Here is a 12,034-nt window from a genome sequence, read left to right as displayed (position 1 = left end):
ATAAGTCTAAATGTGCTTAGGACACAGTTGGTGCTCAAAAAAGGAGTCCTCCTTCCTTCCTCATAAGACAGCCCCGTAGTCTTCCAACACTGAACTAGAGAAGCATAAACTCTTCCCAGTGAGGCCTTGTACCTACAGATCCCGTGAGTCCAAGTCTAGGACAAAGACCTCTCTCAGTGACAGTTAGTGCTCAGGAATCCCCCTCGCCCTTTGCCACTTCCAGAAACCAACCAATACCCTTCCCATGGTGAGGAACACGTTACCACCCTGGGAGTCAGGAGGAACAGCAGCTAATTTTCTACCAGGGCCACCTTTAGGCAGTGGGTGCTACCTGCAGCTGGCAGTCACATGGAAGACTGTCCTATCCACATGTGCTATCTGGTCAGGCAGTGGTTAGGTGCTAGGTGCAGTCCTTGGAACTAAAAACCGAAGCAAAAACATATCAGAGTTGAGATACTGCGAGGAAACCCTAGTATTTTATCTGCAACCTAGGAAGCCCTCTTTGAAAAGCTGTGAATGCTTTCACCTAAAATGAAACCACTATAGAATCATTCCTGTAAGTTAAATACCAACCTGCACCGAGCCTACACACATAGTCATATTGATGTCCTCTTATCTGATAGATATATCTCATTAAGTTAGCAACATCTGAATCTACACCCCAGGCCAGCTTCCTAGGGACTAATTTGGGGATTGTTTTAGTAGCTAGGGATGAGAAGAAACAGGAGGTTGTGATTTTGTAAATCTGAATCCAATTCATATTTCCATAAAAAAAAAAAACCTCTCCATGGATATTCTCTTATTGCAAGCATATCATTAAGCAGCAAAACTTCAGCGGCCATTGAAATTCTATTGAGATACGGAGTAGAAAGTTCTGAACTAGAAAAAGAAAACTCCAGCTTTTGAAGGAAGCAGGAAAAGCACAGTGCTTTGAAAGTGGCAATCACTGGAACAAGGAAGAAAAAATAAGATAAAGAAGGGGAAGACGGAGAGGAATTATTGCCGGGGGTAATTTCTTAGCCTTTAGCTGAGCATCAGGAGGATTTGAGTGTACACAGCATACAGAGGTGATACTGCATTGTCACGGTCTGTTTTCAGTGGCCAGCACAAAACCCTTCCAATCTCTGAATGGGAGAGTCAAATGATTAGAGGCGAATTTGAAGGTTCAGAGTTGCTTTAGTGTCCACTGACCTGGGTGTGGTGCTACAACAGGACTTCACAAGTCAAAGGCAAATCGCTGAACTCTGCCCATTTGTTTCCTTCCCTCTAAATGAGAATAACATTAGTAATTATTTCGCACTGCTTTGAGAGGAGTGAACAAAGCAGTATATGGGGCAGCTTCAAAAAGTCTGTGGGAAATGAAAGTAAAAGACATTTACCTTAGTGCAATTTTATTTTGCCATCTAGTCACCATGTTTTTAACATACACACTTTGCATGAACTTCTTGAAGACCCCACATATGCAGAACACTTACAAAAGTGCTTGGGTAACATGATTGTCAACATCTTCTTCATCACATCACTTAAAAGAAATTAGAAAAAGACTATAGTTTGATAAAGGAAAAGTTTCCAACACAGCCCCAGCCTACATTTCCCTAGATAGCTGTGCACAGGGAGGGGGTCACTTAGAAGATGGGTACCTCAAGAGAAGTCCAATGCTGCCGAAGGGCATTGAAATGCGATGGAATTAGCAGCAATCAATTGTCTCTCAAAAGAGAAGTTGTCTTACATAGATCCTCTGAGAGTGAACTAAAATAGGGCTCATTCAAATCACTACCAACGGCAAATGATTGATCTAGGGTCTCTGATTGCAAACTGCTTCTCCAAGTTGTGGGGTTCAGGGAGACTTGCGTTTAAGGATCCTCCCTCAGCTGAGGAGGCAAAGGCTGTATGAATAAGTGAAGCACCCAGCCACGGAGGGCAGGCAGCTGCAGGCTTCCACGAGCATTAATTTTGCTTAATGTTACAAATTTTAAATGCTGGAAATACACCATGACAAATAGAAAAGCACAAAGTGATCATTAGGATTATAATGTGTGTGAATGTGCAATCAGAATAGGCACGCTGCAAATAAAGCACTATATAAATGCTAAATACTTCATTCGCTACTACAATAACATGTCATATGGCTGAAGTTCTTAAGTACTTTATGTTCTCTGCTAGTATGCAGTCATTAATCCCATTGATACAATTAATGAGGAAATCCTGGGTCCAAATTAGGGAGCGGAGGGAAAAAAAAAAACCTGGAATTAAAGACAAATGATGGGTCATTTTTCTCTCAAGCTGTAATGATGCTTTGCTAAATAACACACTTTGCTCTAAACCCAATTTTAAACACCCCACAATACACCCTGAAAAGAACTGATTATTACCATTGTATCAATGATTTTGAGTTGGACGACCCACACTTTGCCACTACCCAGAATGAACCAGCATCCTTTAAAGGCCTCCTCTAAAGCATTGATATTCCAATCAGTCCAGACAGGCTGAGTAAGCTTATTTCCAACTGCCAAGGAAATAGGTTAGAGAGGGTGAATCTGGCTGCCCTGCAGGGTTATGCACTTTAAAATTTAGACGACTTTCATCAGGCAAAACAGTGTATCTTAACGATGTCGTGAGTCAGACAGATCTGGGTTGAACCCCAGTTCCATAAAAGCTTAAATAATCTTTTTGCAAGTTTAGCAATATTTTTGAGTCTAGGTGTCTTCATCCTTAAAATGGGTACAATAGTATTATCTTTTAGGATTATTGGGAGGAGTATTCTGAATTTACTCATTTATTAGTAAAGATGAGAAGAGGAAAGAAAAATCTAGCTGTATCTTTTCATTGAAAGATCAGAGACAGGACAGACTAGAAGAAACCTTGCCATAGTCTGAGGTCTACTTCCTGAAGTTAATTCAAAATGCCTCAAGAACGAGCTAGAAAGCTCCTTGCAGGAGCTTGTGTCCAAGGTCATCTGGGTAACAGCAACCTACGCCGTTTATTTTGCAGCTTCTGCTGCTGATGTGTGTTTCTGGAGATTTGCAACACTGGCCGAACCCTGCCTCACGAAAACATGCTCTATTGGAAGGACTTCAGAGAAAGCTTTTTCCCTTTATGCGCAATTACAAGGCATAATTACAAGAGGAAGTTACAACAAGAGACTAATGCATTGTAAGTAATTTTATTAACCACGGTGACCACACATATCCTCAGACCCATTAGGGAAAGTACTCCACCCCAACCAGGGTCTGCTGGGATCCCTTTTCAGTGGCAGCTCCTGTGTCCATTCTGGTGAAATGGGACAAACAAGTTAGTCACCAGAGAGGTCTTTGGACCTTAAACTGCAGTTCAGTAAAACAACACTAAGAGAACAAAAATCCTCTTTTAGTGATGATTGATCTTACTGTCAATAACTAAGATCTCCTTTTAATGAATATCTTGTTGTCCAACTGTTGGAGCGGATATACCCTTTGGTGAATTCCTACAGCAGGAGATACCCCAAGTCATGTCCCTTCTACAGCTCACATCTGATGACTGTACCAAGGTATCTCAGCCCTGGAAACTCTGAATGGCCATTAAGACCAGAGCCCTCTGTAGGATCAGCTAAGGCTGCTGTTGGGCCTGCGTCCACCTCAGTTAGTGGCCACTCCTGTTTCTTTATTCACTTGCCCACTGGTGATGGTTACAAAGGCACACAATACACTGTTCCCTAAACACTGCATTAGAGCCTGTCTTCTGGAGAATTCAACTTGTTACAGCAACTATTTATGCGGGTTCTTCAAAAGACATGTGGAAAATGAAATGAAAAAATAAGCATTTTGGTGCAAAGTATTTTGAAATCCATGTATATGAGGTGTTTTCAAGAACTACTTGAAAGCACACATAATGTAAAAAAATGCATACATTTCAAAATTTTTCTAAATCAAGATAAACTTTCATTCCCTTTTCCACCAATGTTTTGAAGGGCCCATGTACTTGCATAAATTCCTAGAGGAAACTAAAGAGAAACTAAAGGAAACTTTGAGCATTCAAATAAATGCCTTTTACCACAGGAGGTTGAGTTTCTATTCTCAGTTGCTCCAGTTTCCTATAATCCTTCATGCTGAATCCTGTTTTGACAAGACCTCAGTTCACTATCAGCATCACATGGATTAACAAGATCTGCCTTTAGCTAAGGGAGGGCAGGTAGATTTGTGCTGACACTGAAGGAATACCAGAGATGCTTTCCTAACCCATCGGTCTCCTCTATCAATCTCCCTAGGATTTAGTGTCCACCTTTGGTCACTAAATGGAGAAGTGATACCTCACAGCAACAGTAACACTTGCTCAGAGTTTGGAGACTAAGTCCATACTCAGGCCTTCAACCATCTGAATGCCTCTTAAAATTTTAGAGGCCACTTCTCTTTCTGAGATGGTTGGTTTGAAGAAAAGGGGTGGCTGTTAGATTTCCTTAATTATAAAATGTTTGCAATATAATAATGAAAAGTACAGTTTTTAAAAGTTTTCTCAAAGTATAATGGCAATATGCCTATTTTTCCTAGGAAAGTTCCAGTTTACTTCTATTGAAGCACAATTACTAAAGCTCATTCCTTTCACTTTCAGAGGGAGTCATTATTTTTTCCTTTAGTGCCTAATTTGGGCAAAAATCCTAAGAACAAAAAAAATGGGCGCATATAGTTGTTTTGTCATAGTCATAAAATTGTGCAATTGGCCACGTTATTTGCGTCCTTAGAAGGCTGTTTCCATTTATTAAAAATGGAACTATTATAACCTATCTCATTTATGTTAAATATTACAAATACTCAATGAGCCTCCTTCAGAAAGAATGCAATATAGTATCATAAGAGCATTTCAGTTTTTTACCGTAGTGCTCAAATATGTATGGCTGTGCCTGTACATTCTACTACAATGTCAGATCTGCTGGAATAAAAACCCTGTATTATCTATTCAGACTTGGACCCACCAAATGCTTTGCATTTTTTTTTTTTGAATATTGTCTATTTGTGAACAGCAAATGCTCATCAACTGATCCAACAAGTTCTAACCATGCCCCCAGCTTCCCATTGACAATGGCTACAGTAACAAATGTCCTCAGTGGTAACTTCCTATGGATGCTTTTCTGTGAAAGTTCTGTTTTCTACCTCCTGTAACAGCCTTACAGACCTTTTTTTACCCCTATAAAGACAGACTGCTCTGTTTTACTTTCTTCCTTCCAAAATGCAACTCAAACAGCTATCTTCTAATAACATCTATGGTAATGGATACCGTATTGCAATTGTCCTTGAAAAACTATGGTTCAAATCCCTCTGATATTTGTCTCCTTTTATTGTGCCTCATGACTCCTTTCTTGTTTAGAATGATCTCTCCTGCCAGCTAAATACCCTTTCACTCTTTCTAGAGGTTAGACAGCACTCCCAACATGTTCTGTCAATTTCCAATCTCAGATGGTGTGTGACAGTTCCATCAACTGCCTCCTCACATATCCCTATTGATGACACTTTTGTAAATCAAGTCCAAGAAGACAGTCCAATGGGCATGAGTTACATTTGTTAGTAAAATATCCCAACTAAATTATAATATTTAACATAGTTGACTCCTAGGCTATAGAAAGAGTGATGGACAGATTATAATTATAGAACCTAATTCAGTGTCCTCTGAGTTTGGTCAGAGGACATCAGCAATTATGATGCAGACTAAAATTTAAGAACCACTGACTCATAATTACATCTTCTATAATGAGAATTATAGGAATTAGATAGGAAACATGTAATCCTCTTTATACTCAAACATCTACAAAGGATGATGCTTGAGTAGACAAACCCAGCCCAATAACCCTTCTAGCTTTCTAAGATTTATAGATTTTTCTTTTTTAAAGAAGAGTAGGAGGGAGGGAGAATAGGAAGGTAGGAGGAGTGGATGGAAAACGAGAGGGCAAGCGGGAGTGTGAGCACTTGGGACAAAGAGTTCCTGTGTGAGACAGAAAGCAAGTGAGAGCAAGTATTTGCATTCACTGTTTGACTCCCCAGATGCCTGCAAAAGTGGAGGCAAGGCCAGGTCAAAGCCAAGAGCTAGAAACTCCATATGGATCTCCCATGTAGGTGGCAGGGCTCCACCCACCAGATCCACTATCTTCCCAGACGCATTATGAGGAAGCTGTATCAGAGGTGAAGAAGTCAGGACTCAAACCAACCCTCCAATAGGGGATGTCATCATCATAGGGGTGATAACCTGCTGGGCTGTAACCCCAGTCCTCCAAGATTTCTACTCTATTAAATTCCTGAAATTGGGTTCATGGAATATATTAACATCCAATGTGTATTTTTTTTTAAGTAAAACTCAGTATTGTTGAGCTCAGAAACTGAAGTAAAACTGGTTTTAGTAAAAGCAGAATGTACCCACTTCTCGGATGGTGCTCTTAGTCTTCTAAGCTTCCTTGGCTGAGCTCTGGGTTCATGCTTGGAAATGTTCTTGAGCTGATGGTCCCCCGCAGCCTAGTCAGATCTTTCCCCCTTCATGACCAGCATGAACAATTTCTATTCTCTTAACTCTCCCAAATTAGATCAACTGGGTCAAGTTTTCGTTAGTCTCTGTGGACAGAAAGTAGAGTGTGTGTCTCTTGGCCCCACCCAAATCACAAGGACTTAGAATAGGGGATAGGTGTTCCAGAAGTTGAAATTACTTGCTAAAGCCAGTAGTGGGAAGTGATACTGCTCAGGCATCATCATAGCTCTCCATCCTAGGTCAAGGTATGTTTTACTGGGAAGAGGGTCCATAATTTTCATTGTGCTCTACCCAAAAGATGTACTTAAGGCTCCTCTCAACTTGATTCAACTTTAGGCAAGTTTCTTCTTTATTATCGACCCTGACCTCCTTTTTTGTAGCATGTTGATTTTAGAAAACTTACATTTTTCTAATCTTTCCTGGTCTTTTGTCAGTTTGACGACCTAGCAATATCTTTCTGAAGGACTCTGAAATTCATTTTCTTTTTTGAAATTTAAACATAAAGAAACAGAAGTAAGCCCTGTCTCCCCTTCTCCGTGGAACGGCAGTAACTTAACTTCCAAGTGTTGCCAGTGGCAGACTAATGGTTTCTAAGCACCCTCACCAACTTCGCCACAAATGTCCTCCAGTACCTTTCCACAATTCAGCCAGTGCTTCAAACAACCCTTGCCCCTTATTTCAGTGAGTTATGTTGGTCAGTCCTACTTGATAGCATCGCTCCTTTATTGAAATATAGTCTTCTTTGAGCATTTAACTTTGTCTAACATGTTTCTCTTTGCCATGTAACTTTAAAATGATTAAAAACTGATACAAGCTATGGTTGTCTCCATGCACTTGGAAGATTTAAGATGCTGAGTCCTGAAATATTAATCTAAGTCCTTTGTTATAGCTACAACCTAAGAATTTCCCAGAGTTTTTATTTCATTGTCAATAAAATAGAAATAAAGCATATGATGATTTCCATTTTCCAGATACTGCTTATACTTACAAATACTTGTTTAAACTTCCATTAAATTGTAAACTCAGTGAGTGCAGAGACCATTCCTACCTTATTCATTCCTTAATCTCCAGTGCCCAGCAAATTCTTGATACTCAAAAAGACGATCCATTTTTTAAAAAGTTATAAATAATATGAATAGAATAGAACTGAAAATAAAGCTTTATTGACTTTGGCCTCAAATTAAGAGAATGTTGGACATTTTTAGTCTTTTTTTTTGTTGATGACAATTATACATTGGGTTAATTGTTAGATTTTCCTGATGCTCGACTTTCTCCGTTATAAATATCAGAATAAATGATTCCTGAAGTCCCCTACAGAACTAGCCTCTTATACCTTAGGATGATTGCCCTGTTATAACCGTTTCATAGATCAAAACTCAGGTTCACAATGAATTTTTAAGTTGGAGGATGTAAGTTACAACTCCAGATATTGAAGGCCATTAGTTTGTCTTCCCATTCTCTTCTCTTCTTGTCATTCTTTATGCATTCATATAGTTACTAAATACTAACTCTGTATGCACTCATTCTAAAGAAGATCAAAAATATTTTGCATACTTAACTGGAATTAAGCATCTACATCTTGGCTGATTTCTCCCTTTGAGATTCAAATTCTAGCTGTGCTCTTGTTTCATTAAGCAGTTAAAATTATTTTTCTAACCTTGATGCATTATGTAAATGACAGGGACTAATTTACCTTGAAGCATAGTCTCCTGGGAATACAACTTTGATCTCAATGATCTAGCCAAACAGGCACTGGAGAGGAACTTCCCTCACATCTTTCTCCGAGTCTTCAGACATTCAAGAAGGGTTAATGTACTTAGGTTTACTTTCCTGACAGATGCCCTTGTCTACATAAGATTGATATCCACGAAGTAAAAGAATAAAAACAATATCCCTCTGACTACATTTTCATTCTTTTCTCTCTTCTCTTTGTCTATTATTATTTCATTTATTTATTTATTTTAGATCTGTAGGTATCACAGTTTATTCATTTCACAGCAATTAACACAACAATGATCAAATAGAAAGACCCCAGGCATAAACCTGACAGGAGCTGAGGAAACAGATGACTGTTGAAACTCATTTGTAATGTAATAGTATTCCAGAAAGCTGTAAGTTTTTGACCTTAAGCAAAGGAAACCTGATGACTGTAATACTTTTCTTTATAAACCTTTTTCTTTCTGCTTCAAAATTGCTTACTGTTTTAAAGCCATGCCTCGCCTATGATTGCTTCCAAAAGCATATGTCTCTTTTAAAGCCAGAGTTTGCTTCAATAACGTTGGGTTAATTGAGCACTCACTCACACTTGGTGGCAAGCCGAAGGATAAAATGTAGCCCCAGTATGTCTATCTGTAGAAAAATTCATCGTAGAAAGCATTTAACCCTAAATGTAAGAAAGTACTTCTTTGGTTCTAATTGTCTAAAAAATAACCTAATAATAATTTCTCACACAGCCTCTGAAGACATTTTTGATCACACAGATCTGAATCAAACACAAGCACCAACAGACATCAGGTGGTGAGATTCGGGGCAGATAACTTGGCTTCTCCAGGCTTGAGCTTCACCTTTTCTCAGTATTTTCCATAATAGTACTCAACTCCTAATACGGTAGTGAAGTTTTAAACAATGTGTTTGAAAGGAGACTTAGAGATCCCAGCACATACCTTGCACTTAGTAAACGATGATAGTTAATGTGTGTTATTTTGCGGAGAATGGTTTTTGCTGAGTGAATCAGCGAATATCTTGGGTTGAAGGCAGTAACCAAACCACTGCTGGAGATGATCCTGCATTCTGAGAGATGATGCAAACTGGCAACTCTGCAGTGCACTTTTCCCTTCTTTGTTATTCTGACTTAGAACCAGACGTCCTGTCCCAGGGATCTCTTCTGTCTGCCTCTGCCTGTGCAAGCCTGCATTTGTTGTCCAGCTTCCTTTCTACCGTATCTGTTACTCAGTGGATTTTTTTCCATCTCTTACATCCAAGCTATCAGTCCATTCAAAAATAGTCTTTGTCCATCAGCTTTCTAGTTTTCAGAAATTCTAACAACAGGAGACTAAAACCTCTAAGTTTACAGAAGGTGTGAGTATGGCCCCTTAAAAATAAATTTTTGGAGTTAGAAAATCAGAAATAGTACTCTATGACCTAATAAATAGAAACCTGATAATCTTTGTTCTAAGACATTTTTTCTAGAAATGCTATTTTCATTTTCAGCAATCCCAGCTGGACTCAAGCCCCAGAGTAGGAGAAAGTAAAAAATGCACAGCTAGAAATGACTTAGCAGCATTGAGAGGTCAACCAAAACCATTCTCACCTTTCACTTGTGAAGGATGTGAATTGAGTCCCATAATCACCTCTCTAAAGAGGAAATCCCAGGGCATGCAGTGAATAATTATATGCTTTAAAATGCTATGTTGGAGACAACTTACTCTATACTTAAAGCACCCCATCACTAGATTCACAACCAATTTCTCTGCTTCTGTCTCTTGATTCTGACCTGAATTCCTTCTTTGTTTATCCATACAGACAGCCTCAATACACACAGAAACTTATACTGTTATGTAAAGGAATGAACCTAATTCATTGCTGTATGTCTATTTTCAATTTTGTTTTATTATAAAATCCATATAACATGGAATTTAATATCTTAACTCTAAGTGGACAATTCAATGATATAGGTCATATAACTGAGCAGCTATCACCAACTGCTGTCACCAGACACTTTTCATCTTGCACATTGAACCTGTATACACATCAGACAATTTCCCTTTCCATCTTTGTCCAGCCCCTGGCAACCACTCTCAACATTTTACTATTCCTATGTTTTAACCACTATGTGGATGTTTTCAGACAGGTTTAGCTTTTCCATTCACCTGTCGATAGATACATAACTTGCTTCGTGTGTACAGTTATGTGAATAATACTGCTGCGAACAATGGAGTCACAAATCTTGAGATCCTACTTTTAGTTCTGTTGGGTATTGACGCAGAAGTGACATTGCAAATTTTTAACCTCTTGAATAATTACTATATGGTTTTCCAAACTGCTTCCATTATTTACCTCTATACCAATAGTATGTGAGAGTACAAACTGTCCAGTCTCACTAATAATTTTTGACAATCTATTCCATTTATATGAGGTAGTATGTCACTATATTCTTGATTTATATTCTGTTAGTGATTAGTGAGGTTTGATATGGGAAAAGTCAGGGAGATAATTCATGAGCTAGAAACCACACCTCCCCACTCCATGTTACCATATTAACCCACCTGTCAATCAGATGACCCCTCCCCAGGATGCACCTCCCCTTACCTGGGATCTGAGGGCACTACTATGTAACCACTCCCCTTTCCTGAGCTCATAAGAAGCCTGGTAAAGTGGAGGGTTCTCTCTCTCTCTCTCTCTCTCTCTCTCTCTCTCTCTCTCTCTCTTTCTCTCTCTTTCTCCCCCTCTCCCTCTCTCCCTCCTTGTGGTCCTTAGGGAGCAGGGAATCTAAGTCCCTCTTTACCTCTCCTCACCCTCTCTCCCTAAATAAAGCCCTCATGTGCCAGTGTATTCTTCTCACTCTGTAAATAAGCCTTATCACCCTGCAGGTCATGTTTGTGCCTGTGGTTACAATTTTTGAAGTAAAAGGCAAGAATCTGGAATAGGAATTGAGGCCCAACCTAGTCCTCAACAATGTTGAACAGTAGTTCACGTACTTAATGGCCAGGCCACGTGTAAATCTTCCTTAGAGAGGAACTGACCTCTGATTTTTTTAATTGAATTGCCTTTATGTTCATTTCTGTAGTTGAGTTTAAGGAGCTCTGTATTGTGGATATTGATCATTAGATATGACTTGTAAATATTTTTGCATTTCATAAGCAGCTTTTTCATCCAATTAAGAGCATCCTGGCCGATGGCCATACCACCCTGAACACGCCTGATCTCCTCTGATCTCAGAAGAATGCCCTTTGAACCACAGAAGCTTTTGAAAAGTCAAATTTTCCTAAATTTTTCTTTTGTCGTTTGAATTAGGGATTAAGGCCTTTTCAGAGTGCATAGTGATTTGATTCTCTCATGCATGCCATTGTTTTTGCATGCGCTACTCTTCCATATCTGGATGACAAAAGGGTAAAAAGACAAAATCGAGAGGGAAGCATTAAAAAGGGTATCAGCCTGAATGTCCTTTCAGGCAGATGGGGAGAGGCTTACAATGATAAGGGTACAACACTGGCTCCCTGTCTCCAAGTCTGAACTTCATCTGCAAGAGCAGTTATGACTAGGCTTAGGTTATTGATAATCGAAGACTGGGTCCTTACTGCCAGCTTTTTCTTAGAAACTGCATGCATGTTGCTCCAGGAACACATGGCTACCCGCCTAGGGGCGAGGATTGGAGAATGGGCAGCAATCTCCTTATGTAAGAGCTGAAACCCACAGACCCTAACTAAAATTTACTGTGCAGACGTTCCTTTGGAAGTTAAAAGCATTTAGTAAACTCCAGGATTTCAAAATATTTAGCCTGATTATGTCTGTGTGATTATTGTCTAGGTGGGCAGTTAGATTTCTGGGGCTT

At 39.3% G+C, this 12,034-nt stretch overlaps 1 long non-coding RNA gene across 2 annotated transcripts in view; it reads left to right on the top strand.

Moving 5' to 3' along the window:
- Positions 1 to 9,485, top strand: part of LOC103351421 (uncharacterized) — a 107,794-nt gene extending 98,309 nt beyond the window's left edge. The window contains exons 4-5 of one of the 2 annotated variants that reach the window (XR_007911115.2): positions 2,992 to 3,153; positions 8,937 to 9,485. This is a non-coding gene — a long non-coding RNA (uncharacterized lncRNA). The remainder of the gene's footprint in view (positions 1 to 2,991; positions 3,154 to 8,936) is intronic. The other variant, XR_007911117.2, reaches the window with a different exon arrangement.
- Positions 9,486 to 12,034: the final 2,549 nt, after the last annotated feature.

The sequence above is a fragment of the Oryctolagus cuniculus genome, chromosome 15 (genome assembly GCF_964237555.1).
Source record: "Oryctolagus cuniculus chromosome 15, mOryCun1.1, whole genome shotgun sequence".
In the NCBI taxonomy this organism is placed as follows: Eukaryota; Metazoa; Chordata; class Mammalia; order Lagomorpha; family Leporidae; genus Oryctolagus; species Oryctolagus cuniculus.
The sequence above is the reverse complement of the archived record's forward strand: the minus strand, read 5'-3'. Positions and strand labels throughout refer to the sequence as shown.